Source organism: Phyllobates terribilis, unplaced genomic scaffold (assembly GCF_046119375.1).
Source record: "Phyllobates terribilis strain yellow unplaced genomic scaffold, ASM4611937v1 Scaffold_14__1_contigs__length_39327217, whole genome shotgun sequence".
NCBI lineage: Eukaryota > Metazoa > Chordata > Amphibia > Anura > Dendrobatidae > Phyllobates > Phyllobates terribilis.
In genome coordinates this window covers 14358122-14384374 of record NW_027362774.1, presented here as the reverse complement: position 1 = coordinate 14384374, position 26253 = coordinate 14358122, and the positions used below count along the sequence as shown (strand labels likewise).

At 46.9% G+C, this 26253-nt stretch overlaps 1 pseudogene; it reads left to right on the top strand.

The window, feature by feature from the left end:
- Positions 1-21932, top strand: part of LOC141175769 (fatty acyl-CoA hydrolase precursor, medium chain-like) — a 150518-nt pseudogene extending 128586 nt beyond the window's left edge.
- Positions 21933-26253: the final 4321 nt, after the last annotated feature.

Below are 26253 nucleotides of genomic sequence, written 5' to 3'. Positions count from 1 at the left end.
ATGGAGAGTGGTTCAATAATTTCCTCTGCTATCTCCTCAGACTTCTCTGCACCTGGAAACTTGAATTCATTTATGTTAGCTAAGTGTTCCCTCACTATCTCTCTGTTTATAGATAGTGTGGATTATTTTATTCCTTCAATAGTACAGTGAAGATCAGTTGATGTTACATTTACTTTCTAAGAGAACACAGAAGCAAAATAGAAATTTAAAAGTTATCAGCATCATTTTTCACCATTTTACCATTTTCATCCTGTAAAAATCCTATAGCATCTTTGACTTTTCATTTACTTTTGAGAAACCCCAAAAATTGCTTTTGGCATCTCTTGCAAGTCTTAATTCATTAACAGCTTTACCTAACCTGATACGTGCCCTACAGGTTCTGCAGACAGCATTATAATCTTCTTTAGATATGCCTCCCTCTTTCCATTTGATAAACATTTTTTCTTCCTTTTTAGCATGTGTTTAAGTTCTGTGTTCATCCACCCTGGTTTCCTTAAATGCTTCCTATTCTTCCCTCTTTTAGGGATTGTTAACAATTTTTCTTAGATAATCTCATTTTTCATAATTTCCCATCCTTCCTGGATATTTCTGTCCTTAAGGACATGCAGCCGTTGGATACCTCATATCCTCCTATCCTCTTTCTGAGTCCTTTTGAAATCTACCTTTCTAAAATCCAACCTTGAAGTCTGGCTCTTCACGGGTCTTCCTCCTCTAGTTATCCAAAATTCTATGATAGCAAGATCGCTGCCTCCTAGGGTCCCAGTGACCCTTACCTCCTAATCCATTTCCTCCATCTTTATGAGGATTAGAGCCAAGGTAATAGATCCCCTTGTTCTCTCTTCTACCTTTTGAAAGATAAAGTTGTCAGCAAGAGAGGATAAGAATTTGATCTGGACCTGTTACTTTTGCCTGAGAGAGATTCCTAATAAATGTCTGGATAGTTGAAATTTCCCATGATCACCACATCACATTTTTTTGACAACTTGGCCAAGGAACCATATATGGGAGGTTAAAAGGGTAGCAAATTGTGCGTTGTGCTCAGCAGGGTAGAAGGGTTTAGTTTATGTCATCATGGAGGGAACAAAAGTCCATACGGAGGAGCTGGTCAGATCCGGGAGGGCTGCACAGTAGAGCAAATTAGTGCTGAATTATTATGGATCAGTGTGATTTTAAAGTCAGTATAGATGCGCAGATTAAACTCAGAAGAGGTGATTCAACTTGGAATGGTATATATCTGAGGTGCAGTTATGAAAGACCCCACGAGATGGCAGCAAAGCACAACCAGTCTTGGGATTGTATGGTTGTTTATGAGGGTGTGCTGGAGGGTAACTAACCCTGATCGAGGATGGAGCCCAGACTGATCACAGAAAAGGAGAGGTCTGTAATTTTATTGTATGTAGACTTCACCTGTGAGAGACAGAATCTAAACGTAAAAAACAGAAAATCACATTGTATGATTTTTAAATAATTAAATTGCATTTTATTGCATGAAATAAGTAACTGATCACCAACCAACCAGCAAGAACTCAGGCTCTCACAGACCTGTTAGTTTTTCTTTAAGAATCCCTCCTACTCTGCACTCATTACCTGTACTAATTGCTCCCATTTGAACTTGTTACCTGTATAAAAGACACTTGTCCACATACTCAATCACACTCCAACCTCTCCACCATGGCCAAGACCAAAGAGCTGTCTAAGGACACCAGGGACAAAATTGTAGACCTGAACAAGGCTGGGATGGGCTACAGGACATTAGGCGAGAATTAGTGAGAAGGCAACAACTCTTGATATAATTATTAGAAAATGGAAGAAATACAAGATGACTGTCAATCTTCCTTGGTCTGGTGCTAAATGCAAGATCTCGCCTCGTGGGGTAAGGATGATTCTGAGAAAGGTAAGAAATCAGCTCAGAACTACACGGGAGGACCGGGTCAATGACCTGAAGAGAGCTGGGACCACAGTCTCAAACATTACCGTTAGTAACACACTACGCTGTCATGAATGAAAGTCCTGCAGGGCACGCAAGGTCCCCGCTGCTCACGACAGCACATGTCTAGGCTCATTTGAAGTTCTCCAATGACCATTTGGATGATCCAGAGGAGGCATGGGAGAAGGTCATGTGGTCAGATGAGACCAAAATAGAACATTTTGGTATCAACTCCACTCTCTGTGTGTGGAGGAAGAAGAAGAATGAGTACAACCCCAAGAACACCATCCCAATCATGAAGCATGGTGGGGGAAACCTCATACTTTAGGGGTGCTTTTCTGCAAAGGGGACAGGACGACTGCACCGTATTGAAGGGGGGGTAGATGGTGTCATGCTTCGCAAGCTTTTGGCCAACAACCTACTTCCCTCAGTAAGAGCATTGAAGATGGGTTGTGGCTGGGTCTTTCAGCATTACAATGACCTGAAACACATAGCCAGGGCAACTAAGGAGAGGCTCCGTAAGAAGGTCCTGGAGTGGCCTAGCCAGTCTCCAGACCTGAACCCAATAGTAAATCTTTAGAGGGAGCTGAAACTCAATGTTGCCCAGTGACAGCCCCGAAGCCTGAAAGATCTGGAGAAGATCTGTATGGAGGAGGGAGCCAAAATCCCTGCTGCAGTGTGTGCAAACCTGGTTAAGATCTACAGGAAACGTCTGACCTCTGTCATTGTAACAAAGGTTTCTGGACCAGATATTAAGTTCTGTTTTTCTATTGTATCAAAAAATTAATTTGCAGTTTATTGCATGAAATAAATATTTGATACACTGCAGATTTTGCAAGTTTTTCCAACTTCAAAAAATGGAGAGCTCTGTAATTTTTATCGTAGGTCACTTCAACTGTGAGAGACAGAATCTTTAAAAAAAAAAAAAAAAAAAATCACATTGTATGATTTTTACATAATTAATTTGCATTTTATAGCATGAAATAAGTATGTAAAAATCATACAATGTGATTTTCTGGATTTTTTTTTTTAGATTCTGTCTCTCACAGGTGAAGCGTACCTACGATAAAAATTACAGACCTCTCCATTCTGTGTAGGTGGGAAAATTTGGAAATTCGGCAGTGGATCAAATACTGTATTATTTATTTTCCCTACTGAATGTGAGGAAGCTCCGCAGGTCAGCGATCCGCCAATGGGCAGGGAGCTGATGGGCAGAACACTGCGAGTGCAACTGTAAGGCTGGTAAGGGCTTCGGTGAGGAGGCATGGGAAGTCTTACAAGCGGTGAGCGCTAGGGTCAGAGGTGCTCAGAACCTCAGCTATTTTTCTGCCAGGATTATTATGGAAGTAATCCAGGCCATGTAGATTCGGTATAATGTATATTGTAAGTCCTGGCGGTCGTGCGAGTGCATAGAGCGGCTCAGGAGAAGACAGATGCCGGCTGTGCTGTACAGCCAGCACCTTCATCTATCAGCACAGATCAGAGCTCGCTCCGATCACTGCTGTTTAACCACTTAAATGTAGTGAGTAATCTCTGACAGTGGCATTTACGTCTCACGGTCCTAGTGATGCGACTGTCTAGGAGCTTTTTGACCCCATTTCTACTACACTGTGTTCCAAATTATTATGCAAATAATATTTTCTCAGATTTTCCCAAATTACCTATATGAATTGCAGTCATTGTAATTTTCCAGTCAAATAACTATTCGAGTACAATTGAAAGGTTTTTGTACAAACTGCCTATGATAACAAACCAAGCAATGTGAACTGAGGTCTAAGATGGTAGACATGCAAGAAATAGGAGCATGTTCACACTAGCAAAAAGAAGCAAAACCTACAAAAGACAAAAATATATCTCATACCCTACCATCATTATATATAAATGTAAAGCAAAGTTGCATAATAAATATAGGGTACTTAGTGAACTATTTTTGATCAAAAAAAGTATACAAGCTGTCCCACCAGCGGCAAGGTGACCCTAAATTGGGACGGTACCTATACTGCCTATATTAAAAACCTTACTGTATATCAAAGTTGAAGTAATGCATATAAAAGGGTAGACAAATAGGACCGGGTCCCAACTCCAGACCACCTAGGCCCGTGGTAAGCTACATATATACTAATCAGCTCAACAAAGGGGATGCCACACCCTTAAATTGCACAGAATGCAAACAAGACAAAAAACCAAGCAATGTGAACTGAGGTCTAAGATGGTAGACATGCAAGAAATAGGAGCATGTTCACACTAGCAAAAAGAAGCAAAACCTACAAAAGACAAAAATATATCTCATACCCTACCATCATTATATATAAATGTAAAGCAAAGTTGCATAATAAATATAGGGTACTTAGTGAACTATTTTTGATCAAAAAAAGTATACAAGCCCTTGTTCGAAAGGAGCTTCTGAACTCTCTCGTCCATTGAATTTATCAGGTTTTGGATGGTTTCTGCTTTAATTGTTTTGCATGAGGACAGAATACCCTCCCAGAGCTGTTGCTTAGATGTGAACTGCCTCCCGCCATCATAGACACTCCTTTTGATGATGCTCCAGAGGTTCTCAATGGGGTTGAGGTCAGGGGAGCATGGGGGCCACACCATAAGTTTGTCCCCTTTTATGCCCATAGCAGCCAGAGATGCAGATGTGTTATGTGAAGCATGAGACGGGGCATTATCATGCATGAAATGATCTCGATGGTCCAGATGGACGGAGTGGAGGATGGCTGGTTGATGGACACCCCATGCAAACACGGCTACGGCGCTAACAAGGAGGAGGTGGAGTAATGTTTTGGGCTGGAATCATGGTGAGAGAGATTGTCGGCCCTTTTAGGATCCCTGAAGGGGTAAAGATGAACTCCATAATGTATGCGGAGTTTCTCAAACAGCACTTCCTTCCATGGTTCAAGAAGAAGAACCGTGTATTCCACAGCAAGATCATTTCATGCATGATAATGCCCCGTCTCATGCTGCACATAACACATCTGCATCTCTGGCTGCTATGGGCATAAAAGGGGACAAACTTATGGTGTGACCCCCATGCTCCCCTGACCTCAACCCCATTGAGAACCTCTGGAGCATCATCAAAAGGAGTGTCTATGATGGCGGGAGGCAGTTCACATCTAAGCAACAGCTCTGGGAGGGTATTCTGTCCTCATGCAAAACAATTGAAGCAGAAACCATCCAAAACCTGACAAATTCAATGGACGAGAGAGTTCAGAAGCTCCTTTCGAACAAGGGATCCTATGTGAAAATGTAACATCACCTAGAATAAAGTTTTGAGTTGAAAACTGTTTGATTTCAGTGTGTAATAACCAGCTAATGCTTATAATTTCACAAATGACCATTTTTTTGTTCTTTATTAAAATGAAAAGGTTGAAAACTCTGCTGTGCATAATAATTTGGAACATGCATTTTGAGGGCAGTTTGAGTTTTTTATTTTTTTTTAAATATTCTGTTATCATAGGCAGTTTATACAAAAACCTTTCAATTGTACTCTAATAGTTATTTGACTGGAAAATTACAATGACTGCAATTCATATAGGTAATTTGGGAAAATCTGAGAAAATATTATTTGCATAATAATTTGGAACACAGTGTAGATGATCTTGGGATTTTGATGCATTGCCAAAATAAAAAATGTAAAAAAATATTAGTAAAAAAAAAACATAAATTCAAATCGCCTTCCTTATCCCTTTTCTTGGTTAAAAATGAAAAAAAATAAAAAAATATAATAATCATTGTCATCATTACATCTGCAAATGTCTGATTTGTCAAAATATCAGCTCACTATGCACAAACAAACACAAGTCCTTACTCTGCTCCATTGATTAAAAATAAAAAAATAAAATGAAAAACTTATTGTTCTCAGAAAATGGCAGCACAAACCAAATGTTTTTTTTTTATACTTACAAAATTTGGCAATGTTTTCACAACTTAATAGAAAAAACACAACCAGTTGGTATCGCTGTAATGTTACTGACCTGGAGAATCACGATATCAGGTCGTTTCTACCGAACAGTGAGCGCCATAAATACAATGACGGAATTTTGGGGTTTTTTTTACCACGTTTTAAACTTTTTTTCCCATTTTTCTTTATATGATAAACTGAATGGTGCCATTCAAAGCTACAAAAAAACAAGCGGCAAAAAAAACAAGCCCTCCATACCGCTATGGAAAAATAAAAAAAATAAGACTCTTGGAAGACGAGGAGGAAAAAGCGAAAGCGCAAAATTGTGAGGCGTGAAGGGTGTTATTCCTAAATTCTTACTTTGGTGGAAGTCGGACATTCGTGTCAGGCAATGTACGAGAGTATCAGCGGTCCAGTGTCAAATATTCTATTCTGCTTTCATATTACCAGTATTTATCTGTCGCATATAAGGGTGCACATACCCACTGACCCATCACAATATTCTAACTCCGCAGGGCATGCTGTTTCTACCTTCCAGTGTGGACGGCATTTTTCTACCTAAACCAGCAATGACGATGTTGGCTAACAAGGAAAGTAACAGGGTCCCGCTCCTCCTGGGAATGAACAATCAGGAGTTCAGCTGGTTGTCTCTATCGGTAGGTGGTAGGTCATTAATAACGGCGCCCCCTACAGAGGCGGCTACAGATGTGATCATGGAGAACACTGGGAGACCAAGGAAAAAAATGTAGCAAAACCAACTTCCTGCTGGAGGTGGTCATGGTGTTACGGATCCGGGTGGTGGAACCTCTGTGCTGCGGTGCAAGGAGGGACCAGAGGGGCGTAACTTGGTATCAACCCGGACCGACCAAGGTCGCACGGCGGCTCAATCAACTCCGTGAACCAGGGAAGGACCGAGCAGAGGGACCAGGTGCTACTCTGGACCAGTCCTTGTATGAGAGCAGGTGACTCCCACGGGTCAGAAGGCAGGGACTGACCGGTACAGCAGATGAGCTCAGTAGGCAGGCTGACGGGTGATCCGGGAAGACGGACTGGCAGACACCACGGGTAACTGGCAGGAGCCTCCAGCTAGGCTGGCTGGTAGGCACGGCAGGTAACTGGTACGTTCTCCGGGTAGGCAGGCAAGCCTGGCCCATAGACAGACTGGCGGGTTAGGACTGTAGGCAGACCGTCGAGCTGGACAGTGTACTTGGCTGGCAGACACAGATAGACAGGCTGGTGGACTGGACTGGTAGACAGGCTGGCGGACTGGACTGGTAGTCAGGCTGGCGGACTGGACTGGTAGTCAGGCTGGCGGACTGGACTGGTAGTCAGGCAAGCAGCGGGACCTGAGGGCTGAAGCAGAGTTTAGAACACAGAGCTACAACCTTGCACGGGCACCTCCATTTTGGAGGAGGTGCCTTTTATATGAGAGGTCCTCCGGCCATTGGCCGGGGACTCCTTAGGACGGCGCGCACGGCCCCTTTAAGAGGGAGGAAGCGCGCTTGCGCCCTAAGCACAGTGCTCGGGAAGCTGCGCGCTCTGGCAGCAGCAGCAGGAAGGCCGGAAGACGCCAGGCCAGGAGCGCGGCGGTAAGGGCGACGGCGTCTCTGCCTGTCAGTGGGCAGAGACTCCGATGCTACACATGGATGATTGTGGTTTCATTCCTGATCCAGAGGGTCCTATAAGGACCACTGGGCATATGCGGGTGATAGTATACCTGCCCACTATGGGGAATGATTGTCCGGGTGGCCGTTGATTGTGGAGCATGTTGCCAAAAATGTCCTTTTCAGGATAGGCTTCTACAATCCCTGGGTGCTTGTTCGGCTGCCATCGATCCACGACGTTGTGCACAAGAAACCTTCAAGATTTGTTGCCTTTCTGTAGGTTTTTGCAGCTCCCTGGAGATTTGTCAGCTCTTCCAGGATTTACAGGAGAGTTGTAAAGTATGAGACAGAGTCTGTGTATTATGGTGGTACGCCGGTGGGTGACCGCTGTCCATGCCGGTCATTTCAGCTGACCATGGCTGCAGCTTCCTGCCTTAAGTTGTAGTGAATGAAATAGAGTAATAAAACAGGAACATGCATGAAAGTTCATCAGTTTGGTGGCGTTTTGAAAGTGATCTCTCTGTTATGATACACAATATATCTTTGTATTTAGCTATTACACTTACCAAACATAACAGCCGGAATGACGCGGGAGTCTGCGATGATGATGCTCCAAAATCATCCTCTGCTGGTGAGATAAGTTGGACACGTTGCATTTATGTTCTTATTATACAATTTTGGTAGTTTTCTATGAAAAATTCTTTCTATTTTTTGTATATTTAATGTCATTTTTTTAGAAACTGAACCCAGAAGCCGTTCCTCACATCGTGGACGAGTATATTGGTAACGCCAGTGATCCATTGGAGATTCGCAACCTCTTCCAGGATTTGTGCGGCGATGTCTTGTACCTTATACCGATTCTAAAAGTTGCAAATTGTCATCGAGGTACAAGCCGGTCACATTGTAGCTTGCTTGCTGTTAGGACATGCTGGGACTTGTAGTCTTACTAGATTGCTAATGTTGTTAAAGGGAATCTGTCAGCAGGATTCCTTCCACCAGACTAGTTATATGCGCATCTAGCTCTCTAAGGCAATTACAGCAATACACATTGTTCCTGCAAGTGAGGATGAAAAGCTATTTGTAGATCTGAAGCCTCTGTCACTCCAGCTCTATTCCTGTTCAGCGCCGCCTCCTCCTGTTTGACTATGATGTGTAACTTCAGTCAAAGGAGTCATCAGTAAAACAGCAAAATTAAATTACTACTACTAAGGGTTTTTTCCCTTAATCCATACGTGAGCTCCTTCTGATGAGAGAGTTTATAACTAGGGATGAGCGGACTCATGGTAGTTCGGGTTCTGGTACCCGACCAAACTTGCAGATCTCACAACTTTCCAGCCTTTACATAGCAATTTTCCTCCTGCTGAAGTCCTAAATTCCTCTTTCATTGTCCCATAAAGTATGATGCCAATAAAAGTGCCCCTCAAACACAGTATGATACCCCCATGGTGCATTCCTCCACATGCACAGTATAATGACCCAATTGTACCCCACTTCAACTCCCAAGGCAAAGTATGGCGACCCTAACACAGTATGATCCCCCAACTGTGACTCTCACACAGCCCTCCATACAGTATAATGGGCCTATATACAGTACTAGCTATTGAACCCGTTCTACTCCCATATGGCAAGCATTTTTATTGGTATATGGTCTCCCATGCTGGTATGTGCTGCCCCCATCCTGCCCCACCATCCTATCCTGGTATGCATGGCACCCCTCTCCCCCAGTCCTGGTATGCATGGCATCCCTCACCCCCAAACCTGGTATGCATGGCATCCCTCACACCCAATCCTGGTATGCATGGCTCCCTCATACCCAATCCTGGTATGCATGGCTCCCTCATACCCAATCCTGGTATGCATGATACTCCTCATCCCTATCCTGGTATGCATGGTACCCTATCCCTCATCCCTATCCTGGTATGCATGGCACCCCATCCCTCATCCTGGTATGTATAGCACCCCATATCCCTATCCTGGTATGCATGGTACCCCTAGTCCCTATCCTGGTATACATGGTACCCCTCATCCCTATTCTGGTACATATGGACTCTCATCCGAATCCTAGTATGCATGGCCCCCCCACATCCCTATCCTGGTATGCATGGAACCCCTCATCCCCAATCCTGGTATGCATGGCACCCCTCATCCCCAATCCTGGTATGCATGGCACCCCTCATCCCCAATCCTGGTATGCATGGCACCACTCATCCCCAATCCTGGTAAGCATGGCACCCTTCATCCCCAATCCTGCTATGTATGGCACCCTTCATCCCTAATCCTGCTATGCATGGCACCCCTCATCCCCAATCCTGGTATGCATGGCACCCCTCATCCCCAATACTGGCATGCATGGCACCCCTCATTCCAAATCTGGTGTACATTGCACCCCTCATCCCCAATCCTGGTATGTATGGCTCCCGCATCCCTTATCCTGGTATGCATGGCACCCCATCCCTTATCCTGGTATGCATGGTACCCCTCATCCCTATTCTGGTATGCATGGTACCCCACATTCCTATTCTGGTATGCATGGTACCCCTCATCCCTATTCTGGTATGCATGGCACCCCATCCCTCATCCAGGTATACATGGCACCCCTCATCACAATTCTGGAATGTATGGCCTCCTCATCCCAGAAACCTGGTATGCATGGCACCTAATCCCTCATCCTGGTATGCATGGCATGCCTCATCCCCAATCCTGGTGTATATGGCTCCCTCATTCCTATCCTGGTATGCATGGACCCCATCCCTTATCCTGGTTTGCATGATATCCCTCATCCCTATTCTGGTATGCATGGTACCCCTCATCCTAGTATGCATGGCACCCCATCCCTTATCCTGGTATGCATGGTACCATGCATTCCTATCCTGGCATGTGTGGTACCCCTCATTCCTTTTCTGGTATGCATGGCACCCCTCACCCCCTTCCTGGTATGCATGGCACCCCTCATCCCCAATTCTAGTATGCATGGCACCCCTCTCCCTCAATCCTGGAATGCATGGCACCCCTCACTCCCCAATCCTGGTATGCATGGCATCCCTCACCCCCCAATCCTGGTATGTATGGTACCCCTCATCCCCCAATCTTGGTATGCTTGGTACACCTCGTCCCCCAATCCTGGTATGTATGGCATCGTCACCACCCAATCCTGGTATGTGTGGCCCCCTCACCCCCCAATCCTGGTATGTATGGTACCCCTCATCCCTTTCACGCTGCACACATACAAAAAAATAAACATTTAAACTCACTTTTCTTCCATGTGCTCCAGCGCTGCGGTGTTCTGTTCTGCCGGAGGCTGGGGGAGGAGTGCGGTGACGGAATACGTGCGTGCCCATACTGCGTTGTCCGGCGCCATTTTGCCGAAGACACACTGCAAATGTGTCTTCAGTAAAATGACGCCGGATAGCGCTATGCGCATATGCAGATTCCGACACCTCACTCCTGCCCCGGTCTCCGGCGAAGAAAGTCGATGCGGCAACGCTCCTCCTGTCACGCTTGCGCGGTCTATAAAGGCTTCAGACAGAGACATGCATCTCCCGTTATATTATAGATAATGACTCACACTAGCCCTCCAAACAGTATAATGGCCCCGCACAGCCCTCCAAACAGTATGATGGACCCCACACAAACCTTCACATTGTATAATTGCTTTCATACAGTACAATGGCCCCCACATAGCCCTCAAAATATTATAATGGCCCCACATAGCCTTCCATATAGTATAATACTCCCCCCATAATCCTCCATATAGCATAATGCGCCCCCCATAATCTTCTATATAGTATAATGTGCCCCCATAATCCTCCATATAGTATAATGAACTTCCCATGGTCCTCCATAGAATATAATGCACTCCCCATAGTCCTCGATGCAGTATATTACACACTCCATAGAGTAAAATACAGCCCCCATATAGTATAATGCACCCACAGTCCTGCAGTATTATGGGCACCACGTACTCACTGATTTTAAAATACCGTATATTTTAAATAAGCCGACCCGAGTATTAGCCAAGGCCCTAATTTTACCACAGAAAACTGGGAAAACGTATTGACTCGAGTATAAGCCTAGGGTGGGAAATGCAGCAGCTACTGGTAAATTTCCCCATCCTGGTATGTATGGCACCCCTCATCCCCCAATCCTGGTACCTATGGCACCCCTCATCCCCCAATCCTGGTACGCATTGCTCCCTCATCCCCATTCCTTGTATCCATGGCCCCCTCATCCCCCAATCCTGGTATGCATGGCCTCTTCATCCCTCAATCCTGGTATGCATGGCCTCTTCATCCCCCAATCCTGGTATGCATGGAACCCCTCACACCCAATCCTGGTATGGATGGCCCCTTCATCAACAATACTGGTATGCATGGCCTTCTCATCCCCAAATCTTGATATGCATGGCACCCCTCACCCACAATCCTGGTATGCATGGCCTCCTCAGCCCCCAATCCTGGTTTTCATGGCGTTCTCAGGCCCCAATCTTGGTATGTATGGGCCCTCTTCCTCCAATCCTGGTATGCATGGCCCCCTCACCCCCAATCCTGGTATGCATGGCCTCCTCAGCCCCCAATCCTGGTATGTATGACACCCTCACCCCCAATCCTGGTATGCATGAACTCCTCATCCTCCAATCCTGGTATGTATGGACTCCTCATACCGCAATCATGGTATGCATGGCATGGCCCCACATCCCCAATCCAGGTATGCATGGCCCTCCTCATCCCACTACCCTGGTATGCATGGCCCCCCTCATCCCCCAATCCTGATATGCATGGCCCCATCACTGCACACATAAAAAATAAATACTTATACTCACCTTCCTTCCTCACCTCTGCTCCAGCGCTGCGTCTTGTCTGCCAGCAGCTCATGTCGGCATCTGAGCAGCGCGCGCTCTCAGACGCTGAGGTGAGCTGCTTGCAGATGTGACATGCAGAAGTAGTGCCAAGCATCCAGCAACTGTTACAAATAACACAAGCACAGGAGACAGGAAGTGTTGTACTTCAGAAGCATCCAGCAACTAGAGGAGTTAACACAGTCACAGGAGATGGAGAATGTTTTAGTAGAGCCCCAGGCAACTGAACAGGATTCAAAACAGGAGAGAAGCTAAACACAAGTCAGATAAACTCCCTGAACTAACAGTTCAGAGTATTATCGGGCAGGAAGATAAGGACTGGAATGAATTGTGTCACAGGGATCATCTCCCTCAGCAAACCATCCCCCCCTCCATCTTCATGCAGGATAAAGAATGCTGTGTACTATTGTGTCCTTGTAAAGGAAAAGCCTGTGGTTGTATATGCATAGAAGTGTGTTGCTAAGAGATCTAATCTATGCTGAATTGTGCTACTGAAGAGACTGTAATACTGTGCCTTCTGAAGAACCTACTGTATTGTTACTGGAGCCGGCTGCTCAAGAAACTCAGACTGTACAGTAATGAAGATTGTTGCTGTAATATCCCTGAATTGCACTGGCCGTGCTTCAGATTAAATTCCACTGTTAACCTGTTGAAAAAGACTCTTGTCAGATGTGTCTGGCCAGCAATTGAATCTATTGCGTGTGCCTGAGAGAAGCTGCAGCCTATGGTCGCCCTGAGTAACGGTTCCCCGAGGATACCAAAGAATTCATGAAACCCGTCTCGCCCTATCTGAACCTAGCAACGTGCTTGTAACATTGGTGGCCCGTACGGGAAATTCTGAGCGGGAATTACTATGTAGAGGGAGAAAAGGAAAAGTGTCTGGAAAAACACAGCAGCACAGCACCTCTATTCCACTCTGCTACACCAGTTAAAGGGGACCAGCCCTAAAGAAAACTCACTAGCAGCAATGGATGGGGAAATACAAATGAACAGAATTAGTGAGCTGCTTCTTCAGTTAACCTGTGAAGAATTGAGAATAGTAGCAGAACATATAAAGATGTCAGAAGAACAGATTTGTAAAGAACACAACCGCAGGCAACTGTTAGCTGCCATTAATGCAAAAATGGATGATCTGGGGGAGAAAGAAGCTGAAGACGTCATGGGCATGTTCCTCCAGGAGCTAGCACAGTTTCTAACCAGGTGGAAGTTGGAGGATGGAGGGGCAGCACCAATTACCAAAAGCGGGAATCTCCGTCTGGAGACAGAACTACAGGAATTGAAAGAACAATTCAAAGCCCTAACAGTCCTGCAGGAATCAACCAAAACCTCTGAATGGGTGACAGACTCAGACAGAACCTTTACCCTGCTCAGGTTAGATAAATCAGGAAGACAGTCCTCTCTAACACCACAAATCACCATAAGCAAGGAATTCAAGATCCTGAGACAGATTGGAGAGTGTGAACAGAAAGAGAAACTTTCTTATATGAACTTGTTGCACCAGATCGATGCAGGCTTACACAAAGGCTACCAGCCAGATGAGATCGTCGAGGGGGTGGTGAAAGCGATCAGCTCAGGACTCAACCTCCGTAGTATGCTAGAAATGAAGAGTCAATTGACCTTGCAACAGCTGAAGATGATTTTAAAAGGGCACTATAAAGAAGAGAGTACTTCAGAATTGCTCCACTGACTCAGTAACCTCTCACCAAAAAATAATGAATCACCCCAAAGTTTCTTGTTCAGAGCAATTGAACTGAAGGATACTGTTGTTTGCATCCAGAGATGTAGAAGTGGAGAAGTTTGATGCTGGACTAGTCCAGAAGAAGTTCTTGAGATAATTGGGAATGGGGTTAATCAGCAAAGACATCAAGTTGCAGCTGAAACAGTACCTAGAAGATCCTGGCATTCTAGATGAAGTCCTAATTGAAACAATGAATGAGGCAGCTAGTTTGGAGTCAGAGAGCGAACAGAAGTGAAAGAAAGGCTCTGCTTTTAAAATCACCAAAATGTGTCAGCTGAAGTTGGAGACCCCCGGTGGCCAGTCCGAAGATCATCTTGGAGACCTTCCAGTTCCACCTCTGAGAGGGAACCTTAAATCACCAACAAAAGAGAGGACCGCCAGCGCTGACTGGGAGGAAGTAATATGAGAACTGTGAGCCTTGTTGATTGAGGTGAAAAAGTTGATTCGTTCCAGGCCAGAACCTCTATCCCTTAGACCTAGGAGTGGGTTCCAAAGCATAAGATACTTGGCTTGTGAAGCGTGCCGTTCATCAAATCAGAGTACGGTGTATGTCCACTGTCTAAGATGTGGTGAAGTAGGACATTATGCCAAGGAATGCCAATGGTCACGTTCGTTTGGGTGAAAAGACAGGAGGTTGCCAGTGCGGGGCGACTGATAACCACAATGCGGAGGAGACCCCAGAAGCAAATCCAAATCTCACCAAACCCCAGAACAGCGCATGAGGTAAAACGGCTGCGTCAATACTATCCCCAAGTGTGTTCCAGTCTACAACAGCTGCAAGAGAGACAGGGGCATCAGTTACTTAATGCCTAGTGCAGAGGTCAAACGATGTACTCCTGGGAGGAGGATTCCTTGGTCAGTAAAGATAGCCTCATCAGCCTAATCGGTGAAAGGTGCTTTATACAGTGCCAGCTAGATGGACTCCTGGTAAAAGCACTGTGGGACACAGGAGCCCAAGCGAGCCTTTTAAATGAAGAATGGAGAAGGCGCTACCTGCCACATACCTGCCTTCGGTCACTAAAAGAACTCTTGGGACCAGTTGAACTCCACGGCAAAGCTGTCAACCAGACCGAAATCCCTTTCATAGGCTGGGTGGAAGTGACTTTCCAACTGAGGGCCACGAAGAACAGCAACATCATTGAGCTTTTGGTACCTTTTCTCGTGACCAGTGATCAGAACGTGGCAGAGGATCCTATCCTGGGTTATAATGTAATTAGTGAGGTCATCACGAAACACAAGTCAGGGGCGCTGGTGGTGGATGCAATTGCCACATCACTTGCCATACCCAACGCCGTGGCGGAAAATGTGATTCATAGAGTAAAGAAAGCACAGAATACAATGGACCTGGCGCCCAACCATCATCCCTGCAAATCAAATGTTGGGAGTGAAATGTGAGTCTGGGTAGAATCGGGAAGAAAAGTCCAAAAGACTCCTCAGAACTTCCGGAAGGCCTAGTTCAAGGTGAGACTGTGCTTACGATTCCTACTGGTGGGTTTGCTCGAGTGACAGTACCAGTGATGAATACTACGAAACACGAAATTAGACTAGATCCAAAGACTGTGTTAGGTCACATTGAAACCATTAAAACGGTATATCCAGCCAGTGTGAGACCCGCCCAGGGGTTTACCGTGAATTCAGTCTCCCCACCAAGGAACAGGAGTTGCCCAGGGGAGGAAATTGCATGACCCACCTCTGGGTCCTGGGATCCCCCAGTATCCCTGGAACACTTGTGTGCTGAAGATATAGCGATAGCAAAACAGGTGCTGAGAGAAGAGTGTCATGCATTCTCCAAAGATGACTCTGATATAGGCTGTATCCAGTCGTTGCAATTGAAAATCAATTTGAAAGACACGACCCCAGTAACCAGAAGTTACATGTCAGTGCCGAAACTATTACACCGTGAAGTGAAACAGTATTTACAAGATCTCATCAACAGAGGTTGGGTCCAAAAGTGAAAGTCATCTTATTCCTCTCCTATTGTTTATTTTAGGAAGAAGGACAGTATATTGAGACTCTGCTGTGATTCCCGGGAACTAAACCGAAAGTCAGTACCTGATCGACACCTGATACCAAAGATTCAAGATATGCTGGATAGCCTATCAGGAAGTACCTGGTTCTCGGTCCTCGATCAGGGTAAAGCATACCATCAAGGGTTTGTTGAAGAGTCCAGTAGACCCTTGACAGCATTAATCACACCATGGGGGTTATATGAGTGGATCTGCCTACCATTTGGGCTCAGTTCAGCTCCTGCAGAATTTCAGAGGAGCATGGAGACCTGTTTGGAAGGATTGAGGGATGATATCTGCCAGCCGTACTTGGATGACAATGTGGTACACAGCAAAACCTTCCAGGAGCATGTTAAACACATGATGACCGTATTACAGCGGTATCAACAACACGGAGTTAAGTTGACCCTAAAGAAGTGTGAACTGTTCAAAAGGCAAGTCCAATTTCTAGGGAAAATTGTGTCCGGAGAAGGATATACCATGGACCCAACAGAAATCGCTCCGGTACTGGCCTTAAAAGACAAGTGGCCCTCTACTGTCGGGGAGTTGAGGCAGACCTTAGGATTCCTCTCCTACTATCGTACTTGCGTTCGGAACTTCTCCAAGATTGCCTCCCCACTATACCTCCTATTGGGGGGGATGACAGAGTCAACAACACCCACGGAGAAAAAGAAAAACGCGGGTATGAGCGGGCTTAAAAGAAACAACGCCGTTTCATCCCAACAGCCCATTTTCTAGACAGCAGACTACAAGGAGGTATTTGAAGAACTAGTAGACTACCTGGTAAAACCACCCTGCTTGAGATATCCTGATTTCAATTTACCATTTATTCATTGTGACGCTTTTCAAATTGGACTGGGAGTTGCCCTGTATCGGCATCAAGATGGAAAATTGAGAGTCATCGGTTACAGTTCTAGAACGCTAACAGATGCCGAGAAGAATTACCATCTACATTCTGGAAAATTGTAGTTCCTGGCATTGAAATGGGTTATCTCTGAACGATTTAGAGATTATCTCTACTACAGAAAAGAGTTTGAGGTATACACTGACAACAACCCTTTGACCTATGTCCTCACTACAGGCAAACTGAATGCAATGGGTCAGAGATGGGTCACTGAACTAGCTGACTTCAATTTCAGCATCAAGTACAGGCCAGGAAAATGCAATGCGGATGCTGACGGATTGTTGATAATGCCACTAGACCCTGAGGAGTTCATGCAAGAATGCTCAGAGGAAGTCAGTCTGGAAGCAATTGAGAGCACAACCCAAGCAGAGCAAGCTTATCAGAGGAAGACACACCATTGTGGTGTCCGTTGACGGTGGAAACCAATATAAAAGCGAGAGAACAAGATCACCCCCGGTCTATTTAACAACTACCAAAAGAGAAAATTCGTACAGCACAACGGGAAGGTCAGATAATTGGTAGAATACTACTTTATATGGACCAAAATCGGTTTCCAAGTAAACGGGAGAGAGATTGAGTCACCAGAAGTATCTGTTTTAGTTAAAGAATAGACGAAGCTCTACCTCAGTGAAGACGGTATCCTGTATCATAAAGGAGGACAAAACCGGCAGTTGGTACTACCCAGAGTATTCCGTAGGTTGGTCTTCAAAGAACTTCATGAAAACATGGGACACCTGGGAGTGGAAAGGACAACCAACTTGATCCATGAACGTTTCTTCTGGCCGTACATCCAGAGAGATATTGAGAGGTAAGTAACCAGGGACTGTGGGTGCCTGAAAGATAAAGATCCCAACACATCAACCCGGGCACCTATGGGCAACATCCAAACTACGTATCCGTTTCAGATGGTCTCAATAGACTTTCTACATCTCGAGACGTGCAAGGGTGGTTACGAATACATATTGGTGGTGATGGATCATTTTACTCGATTTGCCCAAGCACATGCCACCACCAATAAAGCTGGTCAAACAGGGGCAGAGAAGATCTTCAATGATTTTGCTTTGAGGTTTGGGTTCCCTCGAGGTTACACCACGACCAAGGAAGAGAATTTGAGAAGCTCTATGCCAAGCTAGGAAAGTACTGTAGAATTCAGAGATCCCACACAATGCCCTATCACCCAGAGGGTAATAGACAAGTGGAACGTTTTAACCAGACATTATATGATCAAAAATGTTATGGAGCAGAATTGGCATCGGGAAGCCGGGTGCTAGTCAAGAACGTACGTGAGAAAGGTGGTCCAGGAAAGCTTTGTTCGTACTGGAAAGACAAGGTGTATGTGGTCGTAAAGAGGAAAACCGATGACAGTCCAGTGTATGAAATCCAATTGGAAAGAGGGGACAATAAAACCAGAATAGTCCATCGGAATTTATTACTACCCTGTGATTATCTCCCACCACAACAAGACTGTCCAGAAGCAGACAGACATCGACCAAGATCAACTAAGGGACCACCACAGACTGAAGCTCCGGAGGTGGATAGTGACCTTGAAAGTTCCGAGGAGGAAGAGCACACCGTTGTATTTCTCGGACCGGCAAGGAGAGAGACGTACCATCCTCAAGAGAGTGAACTAAGTCCCGAGGCTCTAGAGTTTGTACCAAAGAGTACAGATGAAGTCCAATTCAGATCTGATGATCGAACATCGGTCACTGAAAAGACCGATCGACACTTAGAAGTAGCAGAATTACCGGACCTGGTGGAAACGGACGATTCAAGAGAAGTACAGGAACTTACAGAGGCAGTTCGAAGATGATCTGAGGAAGTACGAGAAATGAGTGTGGCAGAAGAAACTGCTGTAACTGAAGAATCCGTGGTATCTGAGGAACAACCCACCAGGAGGATGTCGACTCAAGAAGTGAGGAGGCCCGTGATGCTGACGTACGAGACACTTGGAGAACCGAGTCAAGTGCCAAGGACTGTCGACTGGAAACAGGTATCTCAGCCTGCGGACCAGGTAAGCCCACTTGAATGGTATTCACCACCGACAGTATGGACAATGTTACCTAGTGGAAAGACTTGTTTTGGCCTAGTGAGAGAGAGAGCTGGTTGAAGACGTATGAAAAACTCCAGCGGAAGAGATGCTGATTGTTTTAATTGTGTTAATTGTTTATTTCTTACAGGAGTCCTACAAGAAAAAGGTCGTAAGAATAGATTGTTATCAATGTTTATAAATGTTATACCAATTTGACAATGACAAATTTATATATATATATATAGTTACTAAGCTTTCATCACTGTCTCAGAAATGGTCAAATTAACCAATTAAGATGAATGTCGAGGACGACATTCAAAAAGGAGGGAAGAGTGTGACATGCAGAAGTAGTGCTGTTGCTTCCAAAGAATCCAGCAACTGTTACAAATAACACAAGCATAGGAGACAGGAAGTGTTGTGCTTCAGAATCATCCTGCAACTAAGGGGGTTAACACAGTCACAGGAGACGGGGAGTGTTTTAGCAGAGCCCCAAGGGGATTGTGGGGAACTTGTTATTGTAGTCTGGCTGAAGCCGAAGAGAAAGGTGGTGTGTTTTCTGGATCTGTCAAAAGGCAACTGAACAGGATTCAGGTCAGGAGAGAAGCTAAACACAGGTCAGATACTCCCTGAACAGTGCAGAGTATTATCGGGCAGGAAGATAAGGACTGGAAGGAATTGTGTCACTGAGATCATCTCCCTCATCAAACCCTCCCCCTCCATCTCCATGCAGGATAAAGAATGCTGTGTACTATTGTGTCCTTGTGAAGGAAAAGCCTGTGGTGTGCTGCTAAGAGATCTAATCTATGCTGAATTGTGCTACTCAAGAGACTGTATTACTGTGCCTTGTGAAGAAACTACTGTATTGTTACTGGAGCCGGCTGCTCAAGAAACTCAGAAACTCAGACTGTACAGTAATGAAGATTGTTGCTGTAATATCCCTGAATTGCACTGGCAAGGCTTCAGATTAAATTCCACTGTTAAACTGTTGAAAAAGACTCTTGTCACATGTGTCTGGTCAGCAATTGAATCTATCGCGTGTGACTGAGGGAAGCTGCAGCCTATGGTCGCCCTGAGTAACAGTTCTCCCAGGATTCAAAAGAATTCATGAAACCCGTCTCGCCCTATCTGAACCTAACGGCGTGCGTGTAACACAGATTCACTCCTCTCTACGCTGAAAATATGGGCGTGTAGAAGAGTGAATATGCATTCTCTTTAGTAGCGGGCACTGTCAGCAGGAGCTGCGGCTCAGCACTCCTCCGTGCCCGCTACTAAAGAGAATGGATATTCATTCTTCTCCATACCCATGGGAGTGGAGAAGAGGGAATATTAATTTCTCTTTAGCAGTGGGCACACGTGGTAGCTGCAGCGGTGGCTACTGCGTGAGCCCTACGCCGCCGCAACCTCCCCCCACCAGCAAATACAATACTCACCTATCCTCCTCGTTCCCCCGCTGCTTCGGGCCCCCCGGCTCATGTGCCCCATAGTAGTGGCGTGGCCTGCCGTCACTGGCGGTACGCCGCTGCCGGCACTAGGTGTCCGAAACAAACCTTAGACTTTACATCTCTATTTAGAACTTTTATCTTCCTTTTTATGAGCTGCTCTCAGAATGAACTCGCTGATGAATTCTCAGCTGCAGGTCATTCATTTTGAAGCCATCAAATACATTCATGTAAATAAAAATAAATAAATTGACCCCAAAGGAGTCCATATAATTTAATACCAGGTAGGGGTGTACTAAACATGCAGTACCGGCGGCCGTGCTGGCTGAGAACACCCACAGATACCTCCCGTTTTGCTCACTGCCTCGAAACCTTCAAGATGCCCAGGAGATGACTGTCCCCAATCTCAGGAACATCAGCAGCAGCGGGTGGATGAGCATTATCTTTAGTAACATCACAGACTGTACAATATCATGAAGCGGACACACGACTCTTGGTCTTATTTCTCCATAGATATGGGGCTCCCTGTGTATTTCTATGAGTTCCAGCACCCACCAAGCTTACTGGATGACGTGAAACCAGGCTTTGTGAAGGCCGATCATGGTGACGAGCTGTTTTTTGTGTCCGGAGGAGCCTTCCTGAGAGATGGAGTCTTATACTCTGGTGAGTCAATGAAAATTAGTACATTGCATTTCTGCCCTAAATACAGTCTATACACGGGTAAAAGCCCCTGAAGTGCACATGATTGTTTCCTTAATCCCCCAATAACCAGACACGGTGTCTACATACGGTTTATTGCACTAGATAAGGAATCACAGCAGCTTTAATAGACTGAAGACCCCTGGTGTAAAAATGGTATGGGGTTCTATAATTTTTTGTTTTTTTCCCAATATGGCCCTATGGTCGACCAAAGCCACAGCGTCCACCAAGTTCACTCCACTATCAGATGTATCCCTGCTGGACCAACTATCATCTTTTCGGGGCCAGTGTGTGGATGAAGCCTTTATCCCCTCATGGACCCGGCCTCACTCACTGATGTTGTTTTCTCTCTCAGGACCTGCGACCGAGGAAGAGAAATGCCTGGCCAGAACCACAATGAAATACTGGGCAACCTTCGCTCGTACTGGGTAAGACCAGGCACTATACAAGAATTGCCGTACATTCTCTGCGCTAGCATCACCTAATTATCCTGCCCAATAATAATGATGTCACATTGTGTGCTGCAGGAATCCCAACAGTCCCGGTCTGACAACGTGGCCGGAGTACGGCGCTGACGAGCACTACCTAGAGATCAACTTGAAGCAGAAATCATCTTCAAAACTGAGGGAGGAAAATTTAAAATTTTGGACCGAGATCCTTCCAAAGAAAATCCGCTCCAAGACCGAGCTGTAGAATCTTGCAGAAAAGTTTCTACACGTGTGAGAAGAAAACGCACAACGTGAGGATCCCGAGTCACGCTATACCCGGGAATCAGAACCATGCAATTGTTTTTCTCCACTTTTTAATACATTTTACTTTTTATCAAACTTTGAATTTTTTTATGTATTCTTTTTTTTGCAAATTTAGCCTGTGTCCTCTAGAGTATAATTCTCTGAGTTGACACATCAGTGGTCCACAAATCTTGCTATTCCTCCAGCTGCCTAATAGCTTAGCCTCATGGCTAAGCCTCTTTGCTTGGCTTTAGCCATTGGTATCATGGCTTCGCTTTAGCCTCCAGCCTCTTTGCTTGGGTTTGGCCTCCTGGCTTTATACTCCTGCCTCTTGGCTTGGCTTTGGCCTCCTGGCTTCATACTCCTGCCTCTTGGCTTGGCTTTTTCCTCCTGTTTTTTTTGGCCTCCTGTCTCTTGGTTTGGTTTTGACCTCCTGTATCTTGGCTTGGTTTTGGCCTTCTGCCTCTTGTCTTGGTTTTGGCTTTTTGGTTTTGGCCTCTTGGTTTGGCTGTGGTCTCCTGTCTATTGATTTGGCCTTGGCCTCCTGCCTTTTGGCTTGGCTGTGGCCTTCTGCCTCTTGGCTTGGCTGTAGCCTTCTGCCTCTTGGCTTGCCTGTGGCCTTCTGCCTCTTGGCTTGGCTGTGGTCTCCTGTCTATTGATTTGGCCTTGGCCTTCTGCCTTTTGGCTTGGCTGTGGCCTTCTGCCTCTTGGCTTGGCTGTGGCCTTCGGCCTCTTGGCTTGGCTGTGGCCTTCTGCCTCTTGGCTTGGCTGTGGCCTTCTGCCTCTTGGCTTGGCTGTGGCCTTCTGCCTCTTGGCTTGGCTGTGGCCTTCTGCCTCTTGGCTTGGTTGTGGCCTCCTGCCTCTTGGCTTGGTTGTGGCCTCCTGCCTCTTGGTTTGGTTGTGGCCTCCTGCCTCTTGGCTTGGTTGTGGCCTCATGCCTCTTGGCTTGGTTGTGGCCTCCTGCCTCTTGGCTTGGTTGTGGCCTCCTGCCTCTTGGCTTGGTTGTGGCCTCCTGCCTCTTGGCTTGGTTTTGGCTTTTTGGTTTTGGCCTCTTGGTTTGGCTGTGGTCTCCTGCCTATTGATTTTGCCTTGGCCTTCTGCCTCTTGTCTTGGCTGTGGCCTTCTGCCTCTTGGCTTGGCTGTGGCCTCCTGCCTCTTGGCTTGGTTGTGGCCTCCTGCCTCTTGGCTTGGTTGTGGCCTCCTGCCTCTTGGCTTGGCTGTGGCCTCCTGCCTCTTGGCTTGGCTGTGGCCTCCTGCCTCTTGGCTTGGCTGTGGCCTTCTGCCTCCGGGTTTAGAGAAGGGACTCAGCAAAGCTACTGTATACCCTTTGGTAAAAGATTGAGTTCTCATTGGAACAGAAGATGTGCTCATTTGTACTTTCCAGAGCTTGTCTGTCTCTGACAATCGTCTTGGGTGGACAGTATGCTGCTTGCTGTCTTGGGTATGTGCTTGTGCGAGAGACTGCAGCTCTTCCATGTAGAAAGTCTCTGATACAGGCTTGTGGTAAAGTTTCTGTGATGCCCTGCGGCTGCAGGCTGTCACAGAACTCCTGGGTGTTGCACAGATGAGATTCTCCCCAGTGGCCTCAATACATGCAGACACCTCCACCCAAGTCCACTAGATGGAGCCCTGTCAGGTATATATATACTGGGGGGTGGAGTTCAGAAAGTCAGTCAGTGGGAAGCAGTGAGTGTGACACGATGCTGCAGCATCAGACAAGCTGAAGTCTGTGTGGCTGAAAGCCAGGCTAGGCCCAAGCTGCGGGCTAGTCTGGCCAGTGAGAGCCTAGAGTGGGCTAGAAGGCAAGGAGAGGAGAAGAGCCATGAGGGACAGAGGAACCACAGAGGGTTCGTCCCCTGATGCAAGCCGGTTACCGGGCCCGAGCCTATTGGGACCTCTATGCCCAGTAGGGAATCCGGCATACTGAGGAGGATTTCATATCCCTCAGTCCACCCGTGAATACCGCATATTTAGAGGACTAGGTACCACGAAGGCCCCAGCGTCCAGGGATCGTGGTAACCAGTGGGAAAGCCCTCGCTGCCAAGCAAGACGGGTGAGAGAAACATAAAGGGAGCTAGACCCTGTTCCAGGCAGGTCAGAAGCTCCAGGGAGAGAGACAGGAAGATACGGAAAGGAGGCTTTACACCTGCTCACTGGGGAGCAAGACCAGAAGTGCACACCACCTACAAGTAACCCGGGCTGTACCTGACTACCATCTGCAGTAAAGGTACTGAAACTAGCCTCGGTGTATGTGTCTGTTCTTCCTCTGACCCGGCTGGGTCCCATCTCCCCTGCACCACCATCCATTCCCCCCCCCCCCACGATGCCCTGAGGCCCGCTCCACCTGTGGGGAGCCGTTCCATCACAAGCTGCCCTAACATCTGCCTCAGAGGACTGCTCCGCAGCGGCGGCTCCCTTTAGCCGCATACCACAGGTGGCGTCACGAACTTTCCAAATCCCCTATAAATATTTCCCTTTTACTGACCACCCTGGGTCACGGACCGGGCCAGCCACCCTGATATTCCCCACCGGCATCCACAGAGGCCCGGCTGCCAAGTACCCCACGGCCCGGGGGGGGCGTCATTTCCCTAGCGAAAATGTCTCAGTGTAAACCGGCAAGGTGTCTAACCAGGTAATTGGATGTTTCGCCCCCAGCAGTTCGCCCCCAGCAATTTGCCCCCGGGTACATTTCGCCCCCGCACATTTCATCCCCAGCATTTGGCCCCCAGGATGTTTTGCCCCCGCACATTTCACCCCCGCACACATCGCCCCCAGTTCGCCCCAGTCCGGGGGCGAAATGTGCGGGGGTGAATCTTCCTGCCAGCGAAATGATAGGGGCAAAATATGCGGGAGCGAAATGTACCTGGGGGCAAATTCCTGGGGGCGAACTGCTGGGGGCGAAACTTCTTATAACCGTCTAACCAAGGGTGCAAGTGTGTCACCCAGGGGGAATATAGGGGACTCGGTACCCAGGCCTTTTACCTTGTTTAGGAGGTCACAGCAGTCGCTCCCGGGCCTGTACTCTGGGTCTCTCTTTAAAAAGGGGTTTTAGTATACAGTTTGTCTCGTGACGCCATCTGTGGTTTCCGATAATGGTTACCGGCGCTGCTGCAGACCTCTGGGGGTGATGGGATGGCAGCTGGGATGTTCCTGCTCCCCACAGGCGGAGCGGGCCCCCGGGGCAGTGTAAGTGCAGATGGTGGTGATGCTGGAGCTTGTAGCGCAGGAGAGATGGCGCAGCAGGAGTAACTGACAGAGACAGGGGATTCACTTCAGTACCTTTACTGGTGCGGATGTCAGGTACGGTCCAGGGTACTCTGTAGGAAGGGTGCACTTCAGGAGTTCTCCCCAGTGAGCGGGTATAAGGCCTTCTGGTCCGTGTCTCCCTCTCTCTAAGCTACTGGCCAGCCCGCAACTGGGCCTAGCTTCTGTGTCGTGCTGTTCCTTCTCCTGTCGCTTGGTAGTAGGACCTTTTTCTGGCAACCACTATCCCTGGACGCCGGGGCCTTCATGGTCCCTAGTCCTGTCAAGGGTTTAGCTTCAGGTCGACCAGGGACTTGTAGTCCTCCTGGTATGCCGGTGATCCCTACTGGGTATAAAGGACCCTGTAGGCGCGGACCCGGTGTCCGGTTTGTGTCTTGGGGTGAGCCTATCATGCTCCTCTGCCCCCTCAACTCCTCTCTCCCCTCCTATTTGCCTCCGGCCACACTCGGGGCCCTCAATACAGCAGCAGACGTGCTGCGTCTTCACTGCTCTCAGTGGCAGCACACTCTCTGAACAACTAACTGGCTGCCTGGCTCCACCCTCCATATATATCCCTATCCGGTCTCCCTCTGGTGGTATGAGGTGGAAGGGTGGAGGTGTTTGTTTGTAGTGAGGGCCTCTTGTGGAGAAGTCCATCCATGCACCCTTTTGGGTCCTGTGGTACCTGTGAACAGCAGGATGCCACATTCCCCCCTAGTACAATTCAGTACTCCTGGACTGAAGCATTTTGTAACAGGTTACAACTAGTGTTGATTGAGCACTAAAATGCTTGGGTGCTCGAAGCTCGAGCCGAGCTCGCCGTGATTCTCGTGTGCTCGACCCGAGCAACGAGCCCCATGTTATTCTATGGGAGACCCAAGCATTTTTAGCGCGGCACCCCCGGCAGTCTTTTAAAAGCCTAACAAGTGCCCAAAATGATAGTGACAGTGCTCAAATGACATGGGGACAGCATGGGGATCGCCCTAGGAAGCATTTCTGACACCCAGGTCACTGCTGTTAACAACGTGGTCAGAGGTATTAAGCCACTTTTAAGGGCTCACAATAAAAAGTTCTAAAACGAAACTGAAACTGCTTTCCTGTGAAATATGTTAAGGAACATCCTTTCCAGGGTAAAGACTTGTGTATAAGGTAAAATAAATATCCCCCCCAAAAA